Source organism: Pleurodeles waltl, chromosome 3_1 (genome assembly GCF_031143425.1).
Source record: "Pleurodeles waltl isolate 20211129_DDA chromosome 3_1, aPleWal1.hap1.20221129, whole genome shotgun sequence".
Classification (NCBI taxonomy): Eukaryota; Metazoa; Chordata; class Amphibia; order Caudata; family Salamandridae; genus Pleurodeles; species Pleurodeles waltl.
The window spans coordinates 704,346,997-704,371,827 of record NC_090440.1 but is presented as its reverse complement, the minus strand read 5'-3'; the positions used below and the strand labels follow the sequence as shown (position 1 = coordinate 704,371,827).

General features: G+C 43.5%; 2 protein-coding genes across 6 annotated transcripts in view; one reads left to right on the top strand and one right to left on the bottom strand.

The window, feature by feature from the left end:
- S100PBP (S100P binding protein) overlaps positions 1-13,288 on the bottom strand; it is a 464,083-nt gene extending 450,795 nt beyond the window's left edge. For 2 of the 4 annotated variants that reach the window (XM_069223396.1, XM_069223394.1), the window contains exon 1: positions 12,993-13,170. The gene's annotated coding sequence lies outside the window, so the exon portion shown is untranslated. The other 2 variants (XM_069223393.1, XM_069223397.1) reach the window with 2 other exon arrangements.
- Positions 13,289-13,796: 508 nt separating this feature from the next.
- Positions 13,797-24,831, top strand: part of YARS1 (tyrosyl-tRNA synthetase 1) — a 64,578-nt gene continuing 53,543 nt past the window's right edge. Inside the window, exon 1 of one of the 2 annotated variants that reach the window (XM_069223391.1) lies at positions 13,797-13,898. The gene's annotated coding sequence lies outside the window, so the exon portion shown is untranslated. The remainder of the gene's footprint in view (positions 13,899-24,831) is intronic. The other variant, XM_069223392.1, reaches the window with a different exon arrangement.

The window sequence follows — 24,831 nt, the reverse complement described above, 5'->3', positions numbered from 1 at the left end:
TCAATCATGACCGGCAGATGGGTACAGAGTAGGATTAGTTAAAAAAGGAAGAATTTCCAATGAAGCTTTAGTTGCCACAGATAAGCAGAGGTTCTAGTGCAACAATGTTTGTTTTCAGGTGAAAATACTGTTTTATTGAAATTAAAGAACGTTGTAGTTGGCACCTGCGGATACAGGGGAGTGACTTCTTAACTCCTAGGGAGATTCCTTCTTCCTTCTCGTGCAGACTGAAGACTTGTCGCCCTCAGAGGATGCACAGGTGGGGAAACGTTGCAGAAACTGGAAGCAGCCGTGGGAACAATGTTGCAAGCAGAGTCTTCGTCGTGGATGCAGATTGTCGGTTCCTGGAAAGTCCAGTCGCGGTTCCAGTGGCTAGAAGTAGAGGTTGCAGAGGAGTCATGCTGGAATCTTGCAAGCCATATCGGAGGTCCGACTCCTGAAACCACAGCTGGGTGGCCAGTTGCTCCTACTTCCTTCTTGACTCTTCTGTGACTTCTGGACTTGGACCCCTTCTTCCACAGGTCTTCCTCTCCAGGAATTCACCGTTGGTTTCTTGCAGTCTAGGTGTTGCATTTTCTGTCTTTTGGGTGTTTTGGGGGGGGAAAAAGTAACTTACTCCTTTCATCCTGGTCTCTGGGGGGTATTGTGGTACTTACCTTTGAGGTTTCCTAGTTCCCCCTGCTCCACTCTACAAATTCTACTTACCTAGGTAGGGGTCCTGCATTCATATTCCATTTTTTTTTAGTATATGGTTTGGGATCCCCCTAGGGTCACTATTGTCTATTGCTATTTGCACTGTGTTCCAACCCTTTTTATGCCCATTACTGATTATATATATATATATATATATATATATATAATCGTGTGTTACTTACCTGCTATTGGAGGGTTGCCTCTAATACTTTTTGGTAATTGGGTCACTAAAATAAAGTTACTTTATTTTTGCAACACAGTGTTTTCTTTGATGCGTGTAAGTGCTGTGTGACTACAGGGGTATTGCATGAGCTTTGCATGTCTCCTAGATAAGCCTTGGCTGCTCATCCACAGCTATCTCTAGAGAGGCTGGTTTCTAGACACTGCCTACATTTCACTGATAGGGGAACCCTGGATAGGGGGAACTGCCTACATAGGTACCCACCACAAACTAGGCCAGCTTCCTACACCATAACACACAGATCAGTAAGCAGAATACAGACCATACTAACCTACATCAGAGCAGGTTAAAAGGCAAATTACAACTCGTGCAAGATAATCTGGAATTCAGAGAAGATTAAAAACATTAGTAATTTAAAGACGTATACAGTATGAGAGCGGCAGAGAAGCATTCAGTTCCAAGCACCTAATCAATATTCTCTTTGGTAAAGCTTTAGCGCTGTCAGATTATGTCCCTCCTATAGGATGCATCTTTCTGGAAACACCTTGGGGGATGTGCATATGTAAGGGGAAGCTGGGCTGATTCAAAATGTTACTGTGAATGGTTTGCACATATTGTATTTAGGACAATCAAATGTTTGTCTGCTACCCCAAAAAAAAAAAAATACACAATATATGCATATGAATCATGCCCCATCCTAAGAGTGCAATGCATGCAAAACAAGCGAAAATTCCTGCATAAGGATTCCAAGTGAACTTGGAACTATGGTTTCCCTCAAGCTCCTCTGCAGGGCTTCTCACCATGCACGGAAGAGGCCACAGATTTATAATCAGCATGAGAAACAGGGGAAAACAGACTGCTGATATCAGACGCCTGCTCCGATTTCATAGTACAATACGCAGCTCAAGCACATCCACTAGAGTCAGATCCACTGACACGAACGTCTAGACGCACAATAACAGGCAATGTTTAAAAGTAACCACAGCTACTGTAGTTGGCATCATGAATGCTACACTAACCTCTTCTTCATACCGGATTAATCTCATTGATGTACTGATCCAGAGGCAAACTCCTTCCCCCAAAAGGAGCGGAGAGGAGGGTTTCACCAAGATCTGTGCATTGGACAAGTGTGCAAACTAAGGAATTAACTCCACAAGGGAGGCCTCTGAATTCAAAGGTGTGGGGGAGGGCGAAGCAGGATCAGCGTACCTCTGAACATTTGCCCTAACATAAGAGGACAGGGGCCACTGGGCATTTGCACCAGCACAGATGAAAGTGTATGATAGTTGAGAAGAAAAAAAAAAAAACACTGTGAAAATGTCAAACAACTTATTTTTAGGATTTGGAAACTAGGTCTAACTCGTCATTGGACAGAAGGAACAAATGTAAGGGGATGTTAGCATCTACATTATTTGATCTTGCAAAGATAAATTACTTTGGAGTTCTGTGAAACTGAGAGAAAAATCTAAAAATACATTTCAATTACTGAGTACACTAAATAAGCAGAATATTTCCTTAGCCTTGAGGCTCAACTATAACATTCAGGTTTGTGCAAAAGATGAAGAAAAAGGCAAAAACTCATTTTTTCCAAGTTCTTCTTTTAACCATTTCTGTGTGTGTCAACACAAGTATGTCGACACCAAGGGATAAAATGTCTTGTCTGATCAACCTGTACTATTCTCCTGAACAACTCTGCTAATGTTACTATACAACATCAGTAGATTGAAATAGTATTTGAAGAGTAATGGGTTATCATTGATCTGCAGGTGGGAGATCATCAGAGCATATACCACTACCTAGGATCACTGGTCTTATAGCACCAGTTATAACAAAAAATAATTAACTTATAGTTTAGAGTAACAAGAAGTATGCCTACTTTTAAGGCATAATACATTTTAAAACAAGTCTAGAGATTCCTATTACACTTTCTTTTCCTGCCAAAATTCAATAGCAGCAGTCAAGACAGAATGAAAACTACAAATCCCAAAAGGCAAATGACAATAGCCAATGGAATGAAAAAAGTACTCCGCAGACACACACCAATCATAAGCCAGCTGACCCTACAGTACTTATCTTGACTGAACAACGCTCTTTTCTTGTTGCTCGCAGTCAAGATAAGTATGCTCTTTGTGGCGTTACACATTGTTCTATGAAGTTTTTGTGGTACAAGATATATGTTTGTTTATGTACTTTGTTTCTATCACACTGCTGAATTTCCTTTCCCCAATTACCAGTCGGCTGGTAGCCGCACCGTCGCCGAGCGCGCCTTTCCTCAGGCGCACTTCGTTTTTAGCTAACGACACTCTCCTCAGCCCGGAGTTGAGAGAGACATTGTGTGGCTCACCTCGGCTTCACTTTTCCTTCGGTGAACTGTGGTATACTTTTTCCCCTGTTTTGCACCGTGCCAACTTCCCCGGTGCTGCCGGACATGTTGCTGCGCTCCTGAAGGTTCCTGGGTCCCCACTCTAGTCAGTCTCCACCCCAACCTCGCTTGTGCCTCCCTTTTCTCCACCCAAAGGTGGAGTTTAGCCATTTCTTCATCCTGTTCCTTTGTTTCAACCCCTTTTTCACCACATTTATTTTCCGAGGCAGTTTTAACACGTTAGCATGGAGGTTGACAGCTCTACTATAATGCATGCCTTTAATGCAGAGTCTCCATCTGTTAAGGACAATTTGAGTGACTTTATCCAAGTGTCTGTGGAACACGCAGTTTCTGCCTCAATGGATAAATTGACGAAAAATTGGGAAAAATTCAGTCATTAATATTGTGTCTAAGACGATTTTGGCCTGTTTTGCAGGGGACAGCATAAAGCACCCTCTTTTTGGAAAAAAGTTCCTAAAGTGTGGCTGTTGGTTAGGGAGGATTCCTCACAGGCCTCCTTTACAGGAGGGGAATAGTAAAAAACAAATCATCTCTTAAATTTAAATCAAAATCCAAACATACTGCCTCTCCTACAATTATTTCAGAAATACCTGACACTGATGTTGATATGGGGGATGCGGATTCAGACACAAGGAAGTCAGATAATGACCCCCTCCCCCTTCAAAGAAATCAAAAATTGTGGCTCAAGGTTTCAAAATCTATTCTAATAACAGACAGAAGGGGTCCCTATGTTTGACCCAAATTATATTCACCATCCTCATTGTACAGAGTGGTTTCCTGCGGACCATGTGGAGGAGTATGTCGCTTCTAGATTGCGCACCCCTTTAGACAAACAGACCAGAGCTAAATTAAAGTCCGAATGCCCTCCAGTCAAAATTTACTGTAACGCCTTCTATTGATCACTCACTTCTAACCTTTTTCTCAAGATTTGGGAAAGAACCCCGTAAAGGAGTGGACAAGGCATGGTCCACATGCCAAGACAAACCTTTAGACATTGAGGAGCAGTTAACTCGCATCTTTGATCTGGCTGAGGCAGCCAGGTTGGACAACACTCCCATTAGCCTGTTAGATTTACCTTTGTGGGTCCAACATGCCTTTTGTTTACTGGGCAATGCCTACTCTGCGCTTACACATAAGCGCAGAAAAGGACTCCTTCTTAAACTAGACCCAAAACTGGTAAACCTCACTGTGGCTGATCCAGGCATCAAGGCTGAAGGTCTATTTGGGGACACTTATCAAAGAACTAAGCAAATATGTTGCTACTTTTGCTTCCCTGGACAAAACTCAACAATCCTTCAAAAAGATGCTCTCCAATCGGGTTTTCACCAGGGCCGTCAAAGGCGGAAACCGCTTTGCTGGCCGCAGATACAATAATCAGGGTTCCCGTGGTGCATTCAACCCGTCATACCAGGAGTACAGACCACAGTCTTACCCTCTGAGGGGACGAGGATTTCACAACAGGGGAAAAAGGAGTTCCAGATATTCCTCTCAAACTAGTAAGTCGCCCTTCTGGCTTTCCTCTTGTAGGAGGTAGTCTTTTACTTTTTCTCCCAAAATGGCGGTCAATTACTTAGGATCCATGGGTAATAAACACCGTCCAAGGTTATGTTATCGAGCTTTACTCAACCTTTTCAGTCAGTGCTTCCTCATCCTCTCCAGTTTTCGACAGAAATTACAAGCCTCATTTTGTTAGACGCTCAAGCGCTTCTCCAAAAGCAGGCAAGAGAGTTCCTTGTCAACTCGACCATTCAGGTTTCCTTAGTTCAGTATTTCTGGTTCAAAAGAAGGAAAAAAAAAAAAGAAGAAAAAAAAAAAAGAAAAAAAGAAAGATGCGTCCAGTCATCCATTTAAAACATTTCGATCACTGTTGTTTACTGACATTTCAAAATGGAGAGCTCTTACAACTAAGAGATTGTCTTCTTCAAAACGACTGGATGGTTTGTTTGGATCTACAGGACATGTCTCTCACCATCCACATACATCCAAACTCCAGGTCATATTTGCAGTTTTGGTGGTTAAACCAGACCTTTCATTTCTCCTCTTTTTCTTTCGGTCTCTCCTCGGCATCATGGTGCTTTACAAATCTCATAAAACCGGTAGCAGCTATCCTCAGCGCTAAAGGAGTCAGGTTGATCATTTACCTAGACGATATTCTAATTCTGAACAAAAATCCTCCTTCCTGCCAATCTCAAGTCCAATTAACTTGGTCTCTTCTGTCACACCTTGGATTTATAATCAACCAAGAAAAATCCTTTCTTATTCCAGTTCAGCAAATAAAATTCTTAGGTTTTCTCGTGGACTGTTTCAGCTACTTCCCTCAGCAAAAGGTCCATAAATCTGAGATTCTCCAAACTTTATGCAATTCTCTGATTTCCCTCAGGTCCCTAGCAAGGATTGTAGGCCTTCTGTATTCTTCAATCCAAGCCATATTTCCAGGTCCACTTCATTATAGGGCCCTTCAAAAGGTTCTACATCTACAGAAGAGTCTTGCTTATTCTGACATTATAATCCTAGATCAAGAACCTTGAAGAGTTGCAATGGTGGATAGACCTTGTAGATGCCTAATATTGCAGGACCATCTTTGCATCAGCCCAAGATCTTGTATTAAAATCAGATGCAAGTAGCTCAGGTTGGGGCGCCCGGGTTGGTCCAATCTCGAATGGAGGTGCATGGTCACATGAGGAGTCCAAATTGCATATCAATTGTTTAGAGATCCTTGATGGCTCCTTTGCAATCAGAAGCCTAGCAAGAAACAGATCACCGTTCTGTTCTTCTCAGAATGGACATCTCGGCGATTCGCTATATCAACCATTTGGGGAGCACAAAATCCAAACCTTTAGCAGAGCTAGCGAAGGGGTTTTGGGATTTTTGCCTCCAAAACAGAATCTCAGTGAATATTTACCAGGCAATCTAATCTCAGTAGCAGACTGGCATTCTCGCAATGTTCAAGATTCAAATTGGAAGCTTCATCCCGATGTATTTGACACTCTTCATCAGAAATGGGGTCCTTTCCAAAGAGATCTAATTGCTTCTTGCCTCAACTCCCAACCTCCCCAGTTCTTCATTTGGCACCCAAATATCATGGCATAAGCCTGCGATGCCGTTTCACAGGATTGGTCAACCTCTCTCAATTGCGCTTTCCCACCGTTCATCATGATCAACAGATTGTTAGCACAGGTAAGACGTCAATGAAAAGTGGTGGTTCTCCTAGCCCCATTTTGGCAATCCCAAGTGTTGTTCCCTACTCTTCTGGAACTGTCCATAGACTTCCCGATTCTCCTTCCTTCATATTCGACCCTACTTTCAAACCCTCTTGGCCTCCTTCACAGCTTAATTTTAGAGAATCTTCTTATTCTCTCAGCTTGGAAAATATCAGGAATTCCCAGCCAGTCCCTCTTATTTCGGCAGAAGCTTCAAATTACATTGAACACTTCTGGGCTCCAGGAGCTAAAAAGGCGTACAAAGCAGCATGGTCTTTATTGGTTGGCTGGTGCATGGGAAAACATTGATTCCCTTTCAGCAGATGTAACTTTTATTGTCAATTGCCTTGAGGCAGAAGCAAGCAAAGGTAAAACTTACCGCACCATCAACTTGTATAGATCAGCCATTTCTCCCATTAACAGAAAACCAGTCGGAGAACACCCTATTGTCTGCAGTCTGTTAAAGGAAGTAAAGTTTTGTAATACTCCTCTACCGCAATACAGTTCTCTGTGGGATGTTAATGGGGTATTGAACCTATTCTTATCTTGGCCTGATAACATTTTTAAAGAACTGCATTATCTGCAAAGCTTACCATGTTGTTATGCCTTGTTTCTATCAAAAGACTTTCAGATGTTAGAGCTCTTGATTTTACAGCTTGCCAATTTACTCCAACAGGTGTCTTATTTACAGTTCATAGACATACAAAGACTAATTTATCAACAGTGTTTTATCCCTATTTTCCAGACCATCCCAAATTATATGTTTGCCAATGCTTGAAAATATATAAAAAAAAAAAAAAGACAGTCAATTTGAGAACATCCTCAGCATCCCAACTCCTTATTTCCTTCAGAAAACCTTTCACGTCTGTATCCTCTTCAACTCTCGCCCGTTGTGTTAAGTGGGTTTTGTCCTTATCGGGAATTGATACCTCGACTTTTGGTGCCAGTTCTTCCAGAGGGGCTATGGCTTCTAATGCGTTTTGGCCTGGTTCCTGTCTCAAAGACATTTGTGGATCACCTTATTGGTAAAATTATAACGTTTTTTAAAGTTTTATTGTAAATCTGTATAACATGCTTCTCTGTGATTAACTTGCTTTAAACAAGCATAATAGGAGCCTCCAGTCTTGTTATAAAATATAGATTTTCCTAGGAAGTTATGAAGGAAAGCCTTAATTTTATTAAAGACCTGGAGGCGAGTATTATCCGCCTCAACATTTTTACTTTAACCTAATGTCTTTCTCTCTCCCTAACAGTGTCTTTGGCTCCTACGCAAACTTACTCCAAAAGATGTTCATCCAATTCAGAATTATATGCTGGTTTCTTCACCCTCAGCAGATCTCCTCAACACTTCAGCTACAGACGCTTAGGGCTGCCTTCAGAACTTCTCAAGAGTTGTGAAGTTTTGCCAAGAACTATTGTCGATTGTTATGGCCTTTTGCATAATTTGTTCCATTTTGCCAGTGATTAATACTTTCTAATCCCTCGCACAAGAAAAGAGGTCTATTCACAGTCAAGATAAGTACCATAGGATCAGCAGGCTTACGATTGGTGCATCTCTGTGGACTACGATTTTCATCCCATTGGCTATTGTCATTTACTCCTTGAGATTTGTAATTTTTATTCTGTCTTGACTGCTGCTATTACATTTTGACAGGAAAAGAAAGCATAATACTTGCCTCAGTGTTTTACATAAAATTAAGACTTTCCTTCATAACTTCCTAGAAAAAACGACTGTCAGCAATGAGCTAAGGCTAACGCTGTGTGTTGGGATAGAAAAGTCACTCGCATGGTGATGGACATGCTCCCCTGCTCCGAGTGCCCAAACTGCAACGATGTCTGGATCACCAATGCTGATTTTTGCTATTCATGGACGAACATGGCTCATGCGTGTGTGTGCCGTGACAAGCATGACCAGGACAGAGCTCAAACCACTACTCTCAAAGTGGTGAAAGGCTACTGCCTTGACCATGCCTTAAGGAGCATGAGCACAGGGGAAACACCTGGAACAAACGAGTCAACAACCACGAAGTCGTAGAAAACGAAAGCGAAACAACGCTTTCATTTTCCACAACTTCCTTTTTTTAGGGCCTTAACCATGCATGTGTAAACCACAAACATGCGTGGTTAAGGCACAGAAGAAGGGAGTCGACGCGATCAAGGAGGAGGTAAGTTGGGCTGGGACTGGGCTGTTTTTTTGGGGGTGGGGGCTCGGGGTGATTAGGGTTTAGGGGCGGGGGGGGTCAGGGTTTAGGTTTTAGGGGTGGGTTGGGTGTTTGGGGTGGTTTAGGTTTTAGGGGAGGGATGGGGACTCTGGGTGATTAGGGTTTAGGGGAGGGGGGTCAGGGTTTAGGTTTTAGGGGTGGGTTGGGGTGCTTTAGGTTTCAGGGGAGGGGGTAATTTTAGGGGTGGGGGTTGGGGAGGTTGAGGGGGCCACGATAATTTTTAGGGGTGGGTCAGAGGGGGGCGCATGCTGGAACCATGCATGCTGATCACTAATGCCTTTACCAGGAATGCCTATACAACGAAAAATTGTTGTTAAGGCATTCGTGGTAAAGGCATTAGTGATAACAACGAGGTAGTTGTTCCGGCCTCGTTTAGGCATGGGTGGTTGAAGCACTCGTTGTTTCAACATATAAACTGAGCACAGTGGTGGCAGCACCCCGTGAAATGATCAGTAGGAGTGACCAGGTCCTTTTTGCATGTCCTTTTAACCTGGGCCACTGGAGTCAGGCCTACAGGCTCACTCATTTAAAGTTATGCTGCTGTGTACTTAACTCACCCTTGGCCTATGTAGGTTTGCAGTGTATTGCTGCAAAGTTCATGTGCGGTATACATGGTTTGGGTGTAGTGATACAGTACAAGAAATAATGCAGTGCAGTATGTGCACATTATATGCATATGCTGGGTGCATACATGTCTGTAAATGGTACATTACATAAAGAATGTAATTCTGGGCAGCGCGTGCATTGTACATGCATGTGCTGGGTGTAGCTGTGCCTGTGAATGGTATAGTACATGGAAGGCTCTGGTTCCACTTTAGGACACCCAAGCCTGACTGGTGAAACATGAGGAGAGAGGAGCTAGAGAAATACCTCCATACAGATTGGTATATTAATGCATTCCTGTAACCTGGGTGGGACAACAGTGGAGGACCGAGAGCCAGGCTCTTCAGTACACCTCAAAGGTGCACTTTGCTTCAGAGCAAGGTCACTGGGAAGGGGGTCTGGCACATCTTATAAAGGAGACTGGGCTGATAACAGAATCACGAAGACTAGGGCTGAAGTCCTGGAGTAACCTTTTGACAAACTTAACACTGTGGCTGACATCCAGGTATGAATCTCTAGTGACTACTATGTCATAAGTTGTGGGGCCAAACAATTTGGAGTGGCTCCTGTTGTGACAGACTGCTTTTTGGAGGAAGAGAGAACAGACGGGGCACTTCTAAAGCAAGCAGATCCCCAACAAACTTCAAAGACAAAGATACTAAATCACTTTTGGGGCCTGGAAATGAACTATAAGGTAGTCAGCTTGAGACCCCAAACATAATCAGCCATCAAGCAGTCACTATGGCTGTGCGAGAAGCAGCTGTGGAAGACTTCTGCCTGTGACCAAGGCTGGGGGCCAAGGCCTGCTAGTCTCCCAGCTGGGTAAGGAGTCATCACCCAGGGAATCCAAGTCCATCTGCCCTTGGAGTCTGGAGCACCAGAGCCAGTCTGCTTGCCAACAGCAGTGTGCCCTGTGAAGTAAAGACGTGTGTGCCCTGTGAAGTAGAGACGCGTGTTGGAGGGAGCGAGTTCGGGGGGGGCGGTTCCTGGCGAGTGGACTACCACAGCAAGGTGTGAGGAGACAACTGACAAACCGATTGGGTTGTTACCCGTGTACATGGAAAAGTCAGCAACCTCTGTATGCCAGAGGAGGGCCATCGTGAAGGGGGCTGAGACCATTTATGCACTGAACGGGCCATCGTCCGTGTACTGTATCAAGTCAGCGACCCCATATGCCAGGTATGGCTGTCGTGTTGGTTCGGCTGTAGCCCTCTGAAGTACTAAGTTGGGGCCCCTCCATGCCAGGTTAGGCCACCGTGAAGATTGATGAATGCTTATCAAGCCATAGCTCAGGTGCGGTATCACTTTGGCAACCCTCTATGCCCGATGGGGTCACCATGAAGATTTCTGTTGTGCCTATTGGGCACTAGCCCATGCCCAGAGGTGGAACGGTGACCCCATTTGACAGGGGCCCATCAGGATAAAGCTAGAGGCGTGATCTGGTCAAGACAATCAACAGAGGAAGGGGGCTGCCATTGTGACCAGAGTGGCCACAGGCGAGGGCACCAGGATTGTCACACCCTCCCCCACTTACCTGTGGGGAGAAACCAGAGGAACTTACTCAGGCTCAGAGAAGCATCGAGAACCCTTCATCCGCTAATGGATCATATGTGAGGAAGTCGAGGACACTCAACCGCAGTCCCTCTGGTCAGCATGTGATAGACATATAGGAGGCAATCACTTCAGCTTCAGATCCCACAAAGAGGGCACAGTCAGAGTCGCCAGTCGTTCTGATCCTGCTTGTGGGGGTAAGATTGATTTTCGGGTCAGACAGCCACAAGGGAACTTGCTTGCCAGATAACACCTCGGCATTGGAATACTTTGAGTGGGACTCTTGAAACTCGCACTACTGGTGGGCCTTAAACTGAATGTTGCCTATAGGGAATAACCATTACGGCTACGTGGAGGGGAATGGAATTCAGCAACCCACCTATTAAGCACTAGAGGCCTGACCTAAGGGGACTGAGTATAGTTTATAAATGTCATATTCTACTTTGTAGTTGTATAAAGATGCTTTTTTTTCATTAAAGTATTTGACTGGCAGTGAGCCTGTGTTCACCCACCTGTGTCTACCTCCGCCCGAGAAGCCTTGGACTGCTCGACCCGCACTACCAGAGTCAATTACTGAAAGAGGTACTTGTCTCGGTTGCTCAAGATCCATAGTAGGGTCGGCCCTGGGACGTCAAGAGTAAGAGGCCTCAATCTCTACAGTTTGCCCCATTAACTCCTGCTTGCCCCGTGGCCCTCTGAACAGGTGTGGACACTGTACACAGAAATGTAAGCAAATTACTGCTTTGTCTTGGGATTCCTTAAGCTTGTGAAAACATTCGTAAAAATTTAACATCCACAACCAAATTATTTTAAGTCAAACAACCACACATCTTTGGTTTCTTAGCTTAAATAAATACAGAATGCTTCTATAAACGTATCCAAACAAATGTAAATGTGTTGCCAGCATTTCGTCCTCGGGACTGATTGGTTTGGTCATTTAAATCTTCAACTCCAGAATACTATAAACTATGTACTGTCCAAAAAGGAGGAAAAATACAGGGTTTCAATATTTAAAACATCTCTGTGGTACAGTGACTTATAGGTTCATGCAAATACCACAGAACCCTATCCAGTCTACCAGCGAGACATCTCTGATCGCCTCACTTCTGAATTGAAACAATCCTTTTCAGCTAGCAGTGTCCATAGTAACATTCTCATAACTCTTACATAAACTGCGGTTGCAGACCACATAAGTCGTTTAAATGCTGAATCGCATATTTGAAACAAGCTGCTTTGCTCGTGCTTAAACGTATATACATGGCAATCTTACTTTATGGTCAATTGAAAATTGCTTACCAATGTGTAGGCTGGCAAGTGAGGCCCTTTAGAAGTCTGGGTTTAGGGCACACATACCAGTCACCCAGTTTTAACGTTGCTAAGAGAAAGGTTTCAGTCTGAGGAAGGGGTATATGAGCATTTTTTGCACCCTCTTGGCCTAGCTCTACTTTATGACGCGAGTGTTTTAATGTGAATTGGCAGGCTTGCGACTCACCTGCATCTACAGCCTGTTCCGGACAGTGCATAGTGCACTACTCCTCCATTTCAAATATTGCAGTCATCACCAGGTGCATTTGAAACCAATGCTTTCGTCGGCAACACTGCAGTTCTCGTGTGCTTCTTTTGGGAATACGATGTGTTGACAACTTCTGCGTTCCATCTACTTCTAAATGCTATATTTAGCAAAACACTTCACACCGTTGAAGTACACGGCGGTTATTTAGGGCATATCTGTCTTTACCCAAATTTCTATTTTGATTATCATAATATTGCGAGCATGGGTGGATACCGCTGTAATTACACGAGCGTAAATCACCGACTTTAAACACATTAAACTAAGAGAAAGCATGAAATCTCATAAGGGGTGCAAGCACAGGGAGAGACGAGAGAGAAATAGGAAGGCCACCAGCACCGAAACTCATTCATTGGGTCCAATGCTCAAAACGTTCACTCCCAAATCATTCAGTGGCTGTCCTTCCAGACAGATACTCCATCAGACTTACCTTTACCAACAAAAAAATGCATTATTTTTATTTCACACTAACCATTCTATAAAAACAACTACCCCAGAAAACAGTTACTACGGAAAACGTACTCACTAAAAAAAGTTAATCTACATTGACTGGCATCACCAGAAATATCTAATAATGATTTTAACTTACTTGGCAAGTTAATACGTTGGAAAGTAAGCTCAATAGACATTCCCAATTTCCCATGTGCCTTAGCACAAAATATCAGCACCAACTTCACCATACACCCATAGCATGTTAATTTTGGTTCTCAGTGTTTGCATGTAGATTACATTATCACACTAAGAAACCGCTTGCCCTGCCTCTCCTTACTCACTCTATCCTCTGAGACGTCGTGAAGTTTGATATGGGCGGGAATCTAAAGCGATATCAACTGCCGGGCTCGCGCTTCCCATTGGTCAGACCACGCTGATTCCAAGAGAATTCAAGCAAACGCATGGCATAGGCATAAACGAAGGACAGCCTGACACCTCCTTCCTCCATCTTAGAGCGGGAATGGTGAAAATTAGGAACGGAATATGAAAGAGTTGGTAATTCAAAGGTCTCTTTTCAAGATGGAAAGGAAAAACCCTTTCTTTCGCTTGTGCAATTGAGGATTTCATACTGAAAATTCCTGCTGTTCTTTGAGTGGTGTTTTTTCCGCGGGATGGTGCACTAAATATTCCGAACCAATTTATATTTCGTTCATTTCTATGGCTCGTTACGTTCGTATAACTATCCATCCCAAAACCATGATGGCAGTCGCAGCCAAAAAGTGCTCGAATAACCCAATCTAATAAGGCACTAAGCGCCACATGTGACTACACTCTAAAGTAGCACTTCTGCGAGATGGTGCTGCAGCCACGCTCCGCGCATTAGTGTTCCTTGAAACCTCAGTCAACAGAGGCGCCATATATACATATGTGAACGCTCCTTCAGCATATAGTACTTTTTCCATGTTACCAGAAAGGCGGAGCGTCGCAGCAAATAGTCCTTCTTTTGTGTTGATAGCTGATGCAACTAGGCACGCCAGGCAGCTCCTGCGGACACCGGCAAAGTGTAAGATTTCCCCTTTTATCGTGATATGTAGGCTATTGCCAGCTGGCGTTATTTTACAGGATTAGGAATTTTGGAGCATGTATGCTATAGATGTATGTCTACCAGTGGTCTCACAAATCAAGATTGCTCATTGGTCCGACTCAGGCCGATCAGGCTGACATGTTCAGGATAACCTCTTCTTCAACCTCTAACTACTTTTAGGAGGATGAAGCTAGCTATGAGCAGCAGGCAATCGCATCGAATTCAGATGGAGGTTGCCCGTTTTTTATGCCCGTTGGTTAAGTTCTCCCCCACAGTATTTCCGTTCTGCTGGAACCTAGCAAACATTTGGCATGTTGGAGGATAAACCCGGTTTTAAGGCGAATGACAGCTCACAAAAGAGAGATAACCCTCTACATCAATCAATTAAATATTTGTAGAGCGCACTACTCACCTGTAAGGGTCTCAAGGTGCTGTGGGGGGTTAGTACTCTGTGCTTCAGCCGAATAGCCAGGTCTTAAGGTCCTTCCTGAATTGAGGTAACAATTAGGGTGACCACCTGGGCATTGATGCAAAACAGGACTTTAAAAAATTCAGGACAAAGGGTCAAAATTCAGGACAAAAATTCAAGAACAAACGTCAGTTTTTACAGACACACGCAAGAGGGGCCATGCCTCACTACGATGTCAGTGCATTTATTTACTCTTTTTTTAACATAGCACTATTTTTCTGATTGCCTCCTGGTATGCTGTATTCAGGTGTCACATTATGTCCTTGTTCAGTAGTAAATGAATGCCCTTCAGTACTGCGGCAAGGCCATCCCCCACTACTCAAACCTACCCAATCTTTCTTGAAGAGAAAGTAACAGCAAATGTTTGATTATGTTTCTGTACATTTTAAAACCCCTGGCAAACAGTTTGAGAAACATTAAGGTAATTAACCTTATGCTAGTTTAAACAAATTGAACAAAAACATCTGGCTTATCCCAACCGACCATGGACTTTCAACCTAGAAAAAAAATTAAAGAGGGAGGGCAGATGGTGTGGGTGACAATCTCACACCTAATGTCAGGATGTGAGGAACCCACAACTTGTCTGTAGTCCAACAGCACTAGAGTGTATGTCTGGGATTCTACATTTATCTCAGAGTCTACTCTGCAGTCTGGCACTGCACTACTCTGCATTACCGCACTCTCTGCCACTCTGTTGTATGCCACTCTGCTCCACTGCACTCTATGCTACTCTACCCCACTCCACTTTATGCCACTGCACTCTGCGCCAATGCACTCTAAAAAAACTGCACTGTACGCCACTGCCCTCTACTCCTCTCTGTGCCACTCTACTCCACTCTACATCACTGCACTGACACTCTACTCTGCAACATTGCACTCTCCGCCACTGTACTGTACACCAATCTACTATGTACTTGTAGTATGTAGTATCTGTTTTAGTATGTGTTTCTTTATGCTGTGCCTTTTAATAGTTTGTTGCCACCGTGTTCCAAATGTGTCATAAGATTCCATGGAAGCTTATGACAGGCAGTTGGTTGTCAAGTGCTGGAAGGGATGGGAGAGTTACTGTCAGCTGGTGCTTCATGTCGTGGGTTCATCTACTCTGAGAAATAAAAGACACAAACAGTCTTTCACCTTTTTACTGTCTTGTGTCTCACTGTGATCATTGCTACATTTTTGGTACCAGAAGTGGGGCTACGTTTTTCCTGAACCCACCGACGAAAGAATACTTCCTGCTTTGAGGAAATAAACCGTCCCTGGGAAGCATTGGCTATCAGTGAGGCTAATTTTGTCTAAAATAGCAGGGCAGCTATTTTGTTTCCTTAAAAAAAAAAAAAAAAAGCTGCTTTCCTTCAGTTTCTGAGTGTGTGAGGCCTCGTTGCCTACAACATGCTATTGCTTATCTCTGAACAAGCCTCTGAAGGATTCCACGTTGCCTAGTACCCACTATTGTTTCGGTCTGAGTAAGCCTCTGAAGGATTCCAGAGTTTCCTTAGCAACAAGTGACAGCAGTCTTCTTGCTGGCAAGCTTCCCTAGCAACTAGTGACAGCAGCCTTACCTAACAACTACCGATGGCAGTATTCTCATTGGAACAAAACCTTTGAAGGATTCCACGTGTTGTTGGAGGCTTTGTGGCAACCATTGTCAGATTGTGGAGATCCTTATTTATCCTCTGTGCTTTAACTCAATGGCTACAGTACAAGGAGCTGTACAACCACCTCCCTTTTTGCAGCAAGCTGGCAAACCTGAGATTAAATGGAAGGAATGGCTCCGGATTTTTGAGAACTACCTAGCAGCCATTGATGCCACTAACTATTCACCTGCTAGGAAAATGGCGTTATTATTCAACCATTTAGGTGTTGCTGGACAAAGAGTATTTGACAATCTGCCAATTATCCCTAGGCCAGATGGTGATGAGGCTGCTTGGAATGTTTATTTGGAGGCAAAAACCCGTATGGGCAAACAATATACAGAAGAACCTAGCGTTCTCTTGGAAAGACACAATTGTTTCAAAGCCAAGCAAGCCAGCTATGAGTCGGTGGAGGAGTTCATTGCTACATTGAGGGTATTAGCGTCTAGATGTGAATTTTAAAATAATGTGGATATCTACATCAGGGACCAAATTGTCTTCAACTGTTATTCGAAGAAAGTCCAAGAACGTCTTTTGACCTGCAGAATCCCTACCTTATCAGAAACAATAGACATTGCTAGAGCCATAGAGAGATCCATCCTAACAACACAAGTACTTTCTGGTCAGAGTGCACATGGCAGCGGTAACCAGGAAGGTCTTTCTCCAGTCAACCTAGTGGTTGATGACTCCTCTATTTGTGCAATCGACAAAGTTTTTAAAGGGAAGAGGGGTTCTGGTTCTGTGTGCTACAGATGTGGCTCAAGGAATCATTTAGGAAATGTTCCCGCATGTCCTGCACTAGGTAAAAATGTTTTACGATGTCCGAAAATTGGTCACTTCCAGGTAGTTGTAAGAGTTCTTCAGGTAATGGTAACAAGATGAAGATTAGTAACGTGAATGTTAATGACAATGATGATCATCTCCAAGACTGCCTTAATAGATTTTCTAATGTCTTGTTAACCATTGACATTTATGATTTGAATCATATCAATTTGGCTCCTGACAAGAAAATCAAAGGGCCTTTTTGTCAAGCAACTATTGATGCGAAATCTATTACTGTTATGGCAGATTCTGGGGCCCCTGTAACGATTTTAGGTGATGTGACATTTCGTAAGTATTGGCCTTCTGATACGTGTCTTATTTCACCTGATATAAATCCAAAAGCTTTTGGTGAACAAGATGTGGACTTATTTGGGTTTTTCATTTCAACTTTGGAATGTTTAGGGAGGAATGTCGTAACAAAAATTTACATTGCAGTTAAAGGTCGTGACATTGTTGGCTGGAAAGATTTAGCAAGACTTGGCATTCATCTGCGTCCTGGACACACTGAACCTATTGTTCTTGGTGATATGCCTGTTTGCTATTTATCATCAGACAGTGATATAGTGGATTCGTTATTGGGGACATTTCCAGCTGTTTTCAAGGATAACATTGGCAATGTAAAGGGGTTTCAGCATGTGATTAAGTTAAAAAAAGATGGCGTACCCATCACACATAAAGTGAGGCCTGTTCCTTTAAGTGCCAGAGCTGATTTAAGAAAACTTTTAGACAAATTGGTTCAGGAGAAGGTTATTGCCCCTACTGATTCTTCGGAATGGGTTTCTCCAATTGTTTTGACCAAGAAACATTCTGGGGATTTAAGGTTATGCGTTGACCTCAGGTCATTGAATCACAATATAATTGTAGACTGCCATCCATTGGCACATATACAGGAGATGGTGGGTAATGCAAAATACTTTTCCACAATAGATTTGCACTCTGCCTATCACCAGGTACCTTTGAGTGAAGAGTCTCAGGCTTTGACTACGTTTGTGACACCATTTGGTGCCTATAAGTATTTAAGGTTGCCTTTTGGTCTGGCATCTGCTGCCAGTGTGTTTCAAAGACTTATGGATTCTTTGTTTGGCCATGACACACAAATCCAGGATTTCCAGGATGACATTCTGGTATTCACAGAAACTATTGAGGAACATGTCGCTAAGTTAGAAAAAGTTTTTAGTACTCTGATGAAGTGTGGCATGACAGTAAAGTTGAATAAATGCAAGTTTATGCTACAGGAAGTTGAGTATTTAGGCCATACTATCACTAGTGAGGGCATCAAGCCTAAGGCCTGCAATGTGACGGCTATTAAGTTGGCACCTCCGCCCACAGACTAAGACTCTCTCAAATCATTTCTTGGGTTGTGTGACTATTATGCACGTTTCGTGCCGGGTTATGCCATGTTAGTACAACCTTTGACATCTTTGCTCAAAAAAGGGGTTAAATTTGAATGGTCCACAAAAATTAACAAGGCTTTCGAAGAAATGAAGGAGTTAGTTATTAATGCACCCATGTTGCAGCCTTATCATTCTCAGTATAAATCATTCATATCCGTTGATGCTAGTTTGAAGGGGCTGGGGGCTGTTTTTGGACAGTGGGTTAATAATAAAGAGAACACAGTTGCATTTGCTTCTAGGTCCCTCAGTGAAGCAGAGATGAAATACAGTACCATTGAACGAGAGGCTCTTGCATGTTCTTGGGCGGAGAAATTCAAAACTTACATTTGGGGTACATCATTTGAATTAATTACAGATCGTAAGCCTCTTGTTTTTCTTTTAAGTGGTAGTGGTTTGGGAAAAGCTTCTGCGAGGTGAGTTAGACTTCTGTCCAAATTACAAGAGTACAATTTTAAGATCAAGTATATACAAGGTAGAAAGAACTTCAGGGCAGACTGTTTATCCCGCTTACCTCTCAGGGAAGCTCACAGTGAGATTTGCGAAGAAAAAGAATGTGTTGTAGCTGTTGTTGATGTAATATCAAGCAGTGAAGGTATTATTTCTGAACAAGAGTGGTTGGAGGCTATGGATAAGGATGAAGTATTAAAAAAAGTATTACATTTCATAAATGTGGGTTGGCCTCAAGATAAGTCACTTTCAGGTGATCTCAAATGTTTTGCACAAGTGGCATCTGAATTGTCGTGTGAAAATCAAATATGTGTACGCAAAGATTTAATTGTACCACCTACTGCAATAAGGAAACGTTTGTGTTCAATGGCACATGAGGGACACTTAGGAATTTCAGCCACTGTTAAAAAACTTAAACAACATGTTTGGTGGCCAGGTATGGACAAAGCAGTTTCTCAATTTATTGAACTTTGTCCTCAGTGTATTGCTTCGGACAAACATTGGAAAACTACACACAAACCTTTATTTCCTGTGGAGATGCCTGAATCTCCTTGGGTGAAGATGGCTTTAGACTACTCTGGTCCTTTCCTTATTCTTCCGAGACAACAACGTTACCTTATTGTACTAGTAGATTATTTTTCAAAATGGATCTATTACGATTTTGTTGAATAACCTAGTACGAAAACAGCTATTGATTTTTTTAAAGAAGACTTTTCAAATTGAGGGTTCTCCACGCTATATTGTCACAGACAATGGTATGCATTTTGTCTCAAAAGAAATGAATGAGTTTTTGACAGGTCTAGATATTTCACACATAAAAGTGGCTCTATATAGTCCATCTTCTAATGGCTTAGTAGAGCGGGCTAATCGTATACTGAAAGAAGGTATTCAGACTGCCGTTTCATTGAACATTGAAGTGGAAACTTTTCGAAAAGAAAAAATCTGGGCGTATGTAACAACTCCTCATTCCACAACAAAATTTTCTCCTTTCAGAGTGCTTCGAGGCAGAGATCCTAAATCTAAACTTATTCATCAGTGGTTGAGATTAGCCACTAATAGTAATGACATTGCTATAGATTGTGAGACTATTAGGAAGAATGCACTAGTTAAACAGATCAAACAGAAGGACCATTATGATAAAAAGAATAATGTTCGCGAAGTTAAAATAGAAGTAGGTAATTGGGTTTTAATGGAAAAAAAACAACAAATGTTTAAAGGGGGAAACAAAGTTCATGTCCCCTGTGAAAGTACAAAAACATCACTTTTGTTACAAGGGAAAGGGTGGTGGAACAGAGATAGTGTGGTTCCTATTTCTGATTTGCAGGCTCACCTTTATCAAAATGTTTGTAAAGCAAAACATCCAGAAGATTCTATGCTTTCCACTGATGTTTGTCAGGATTTTAAATGTGTTGATGATAATTCTGTTCTCTCACCACAAAATAATCAGCATCTCGCCAGTAGAGGTATTGCATGTAATCAAATGGCAGGAAAGTTACATGACACTCTATGTTCAAGTACGAGATCCGTGGGTGTCCGTCAGGTAAAGGTGCCAAGCAAATTTAAAGACTTTGAATTGTATTAGCGAATTCTAAAGTTTTTGTATTACTATGTTTTAAGATTTGAATAGTGTTTTATTTTGTATTTTATCATTTTATTTTTTGGTTAGCTTTTAAAGGGGGAAGGTGATGTAGTATCTGTTTTAGTATGTGTTTCTTTATGCTGTGCCTTTAAATAGTTTCTTGTCACCGTGTTCCAAATGTGTCATAAGATTCCATGGAAGCTTATGACAGGCAGTTGGTTGTCAAGTGCTGGAAGGGATGGGAGAGTTACTGTCAGCTGGTGCTTCATGTCGTGGGTTCATCTACTCTGAGAAATAAGACATAAACAGTCTTTTACCTTTTTACTGTCTTGTGTCTCACTGTGATCATTGCTACAGTACTACTGCATTTTATGCCACTGCACTCTATGCCGCTCTACTCTGCATCACTCCACTCTATGCGACTGCACTCTACAGCACTATACTCTGCACTGCACCACTCTACACTACGCCACTGCACTCTGCCACACAAGTGTACTCTGCCCTCTATGCCACTGCACCACTCTACACTACTGCACTCTCTGCCACTCTATTGTATTCCACTCTACTCCACTATGCCACTCTACTCTGTCCCACGCCACTCATGCCACTACACTCTAAACACTACACTCTATGCCAGTGCACTCTAAACAACTGCGCTGTACCCTGCACCACTGGGCTCTACGCTACTGCTACTATGCCACTCCACTTCACTCCACACCACTACACCACACCACTAACTTTTAGCCATGAACATCAGCCACTCTGGTGTATAACATGGCTAAAAGACATTGGCAAAGCCAATAACTCTTGCGTAGACTAAACCTATTGGCTTTGCCAATGTTTGTTAGTTCTATGAGGTACTGAGGCCCGGAAAGAACTGTGAATGTGTGTCCTTATTTTAAACATGCATTCAACGCCTCCTCAGGGATAGTAAACACTTTATAAATACAATTACATCATATATGAGCTGCTACAAAATGTGCAAATACATTGTGATAAAATAAAAAAAGTGCTTCTCAAATACAGATTTTAATAATATACATTTTTTACCTTGTACAAAAATGTTTTTTATAACACTCCATTAAAACCACACACTCCACAACTCACCTTGGAACACCATTGCAGTACCTCTCTAAAAGAAAATGTATTTGCCATCAGAAAGGTTCAAGTGACTCCTTTGGTTAAAGTGGATGCAGGTTTTCAAGCCCCTTTCCATTTGCAGATTTAACAGTTGCCCACATTTGCATTTGTTTAGGGAAGGAGATACCCTGGCAAGAAGGTCTATTTCTTATCTGTCTGCCCGTCCCTCCCTCCGAGCACAGGAGACCCCCTGCCTTCCACTCTAGCTGGGGAAACTAATCTGCCCGTAATTTCGCCCTGTCATCCTTTGTCCTTTTGGTGAAAAGCTAAAATTACGGACAAATGGCGTCCGTTAAGCCTTTCATCACGGACAACGGACGGCAGGGCAAAATTATGGGCAGTCCGGACGAGTGGTCATCCTAGTAACAATGGTGACTGCCTGAGGTGGAGAGGCAAGGTGTTTCAGCTCTTTGCTTTGAGGTAGGCAAAGGATCTTCCTCCAGCCGAGGTCTTCCGTACGTGGGGGTAGTGTTTGTTTAATTGTAAGTTTCAGTTGTTGCCTTTTATTTCTTAGTAACACAATTTGCATCACAACAATTGAAATGTCACAATGCAAGCTAGTTTGTTTGTGTATTTTAGAATTGTGTCTCTGGTTGCCTGAGGGCGAAGCGGTAACCAACTGCCTTATTGTCAGAACAGCAGAGACGCCGTGGTTCTTTATGGTTACTTCTCAAGGAGAAATAAATCTTCACCTTTACCGTAACCCTTCGTGATGTGTCACCGCTTTTATCCTTGTTAACCTGCACTACAGCGGGGTACGGTGGCTAGTGCCTGTTGAGCAGAGAGGTGTGGTGGGGGAGTAGAAGGTGATGCAGTGGTTGAGGATAGTGTGTCCCAGGTTGTGGAGAGCTTTGTATGTGTGGAGGAGGAGTTTGAAGTTGATCCTTTTTTTTGACGGGAAGCCAGTGGAGATCTCTCAGGTTTCTGGTGATGTGTTTGTGGCAGGGTACGTCCAGGATGAGTGTGGTGGAGGTCTTCTGGATGTGCTGTAGTTTCTTCAAATTCTTCTGGGCGGTGCCGGTGTAGAGAGCATTGCCGTAGTCGAGTTTGGTGGTGACCAGGGAGTGGGTTACGGTCTTGCAACAGTCATTTGGGATCCATTAGAAGATCTTCCGGAGAAGTTGGAGTGTGTGGAAACAGGAGGATGTGACATAGTTGATTTGGTGGATCATGGTGAGAGATGACTCCAGGATGTTGCTGCGGTTGCATGCATGGTTTGTTGGGGGTAGGGGAGCTGCAGAGTGTAGCAGGCCACCAGGAGTCGTCCCAGGCTGATGTGGAGGGTCCCAGGATGAGGATCTGTCTTTTCTGAGTTGAGCTTAAGGCAGGCACTGTGGCTTCCATCCCGTTGTGGAAGTTCTTCTTGGCAGTTGTACGGTTTTTCGTCAGTGAAATGATCAGCTGGGTGTCATCAGTATAGTACACAATGTTCAGTCCGTGGCTTCTGGTGATGGACGCGAGCAGGACCATGCAGATGTTGAAGAGTGTGGGGCTCAAGGAGGAGTCCTGGGATACTCCGCAGCTGATTTCCATAGGTTCTGACAGGTATGGCTGGAGTCTGACTTTCTGTGTTCTGCCAGTCAGGAAGGAGCGTATTCACTGTAGGTCCTTGCCACGGATGCCGGCTGCGTGGAGTCTGGAGCAGATGGTGTGATGGGAGACTGTGTCAAAGGCGGCTGATGAGTCCAGTAGGATGAGGGCTGCTGTTTGGCCGCTGTCAAGGAGAGCAGATGCCATCTGTGGCGGCGAGGAGGGTAGTCTCTGTGCTGTCGTTGCCCCTGAAAACTGAGTGGGAGAAGCCCAGGATGTAGTTATCATCAGTGTGTTTGCGGAGCTGTGTGTTAATGGCCTTTTTGATAACCTTGGCTGGGAAAAGCAGCAGAGAGCTGGGGTGGTAATTCTTGAGAACCAGGGGGTCGGCCGTTGGTTTCTTCAGGAACGGGTGGATCTCAGCATGCTTGCAGTGCTCGGGAAAGGTAGTCATCTCCATGGAGCAGTTGAGAGTGTTGCGGTGCTCGGTGCAATGGAGGTATTGGGTTTGTTGAAAATGTGATGGGGGACAGGGATCGGTAGGGGCTCCGGTGTGCATGCTGCCTGTGATGGCGCTGGACTTGTCTCTGGTGAGGGGGTCCAGTAGTGCAGGATCATGAAGGTTTAGAGGATCCCAGCTGGAGGGTTGTTGGTGGGTTCAGAGTGCCCTAGGGTCCAAAGCTATCCTAGATGTCCTTGATTTTTTTTATAGAAGAAAGTGGCTAGTCTGTTTCAGAGATCCTGAGATGGAGGGATGTTTACAGCTTCTGATTGAGGTTTGTAGAACTCTTTAACCACTGTAAAGTGCTCTTAGGTATTGTGTGCAGTGACACTGATACGGTCCTGCTGCGCGGCTTTCCTAGTGGATCTGATGAGGTTGTGGTGGGGTTTGGTGATGGATTTGAAGGCCACAAGGTCTTCTTGGGACATGCTGTTTCTCCATCTTTTTTCTAGCCGTTTGAAGGTGCTCCTGGAGTGCGGGGGAGAACCAGCTGGCCTTCTTGATGTTGTGTTTACCTAAGGTCATTCGGCGTGGCGCAAGGGCGTTCTCCCATTCAGAGATCCATTGGTGGAAATTCCGTGCCGAGATGTTTGCGTTTGTGGCGTGGAGAGGTGGGGAGTTGCTAAGGGTGTTGATGACCTGTTCCTCGGTGGTCTGGTTTCATTTCCTGTATGAGGAGGGGAGGGGAAGGAGGTGGACTGTAGGTGTGGTTCATCATGGCACACAGTGGGGGATAAAAATATCTTCCTAAGACAGTGTCAGTATATTGCCAGTGTTTCTGTGGCTGGAGAATGCGCACCTAAACACTGAAGTGATGTGGATAAAGACAGGACTACCTTTAGAAAGTCCACAATGTCTTCTTAGCAAAAGACTGCTAATTAGTTTGTTCTTACCACTGCCATGTTGTAGATGGTTCGGGGTTGAGGCGTGGGACTGCAGTGTCTTCTGTTCAAAATGAAGAAGTTTCTAAATAGAGGGTGACAACAATCAGGTGCAGACATCTCAAACTTAAATTTGCCCCTGCTTTGGGTATTCCTATTCAGCAATAGCCCCATTGCTGCCTACTGTGAGAGCCATCACTTTGCACAGACTGTCTGGTGAGTAGCCTGAAAATGACATTTGAAAGGGAACCAACCCAAAGCAATCCTGAAGTCTTAGAGTGAGCGCGAAGGTGCAGTTGCTTCTGTATGTGAAGTTACTCATTGGAGGGGCGGAATCTTGAGTGAGCAATAGTGGCATTCAGCAATGGACGAGGACAATGTGCTATTGTGTGTAATTGACCTTATTAGAAAAGGTGGTAGAAGAGAAAGTACTCTTCCTCCCTTGGTGCGACCATATGGCAAAGTGTTAGATGAACTTTCAGAGGTGAATGGTAAAATGGTTCTACGTGGAGACAAG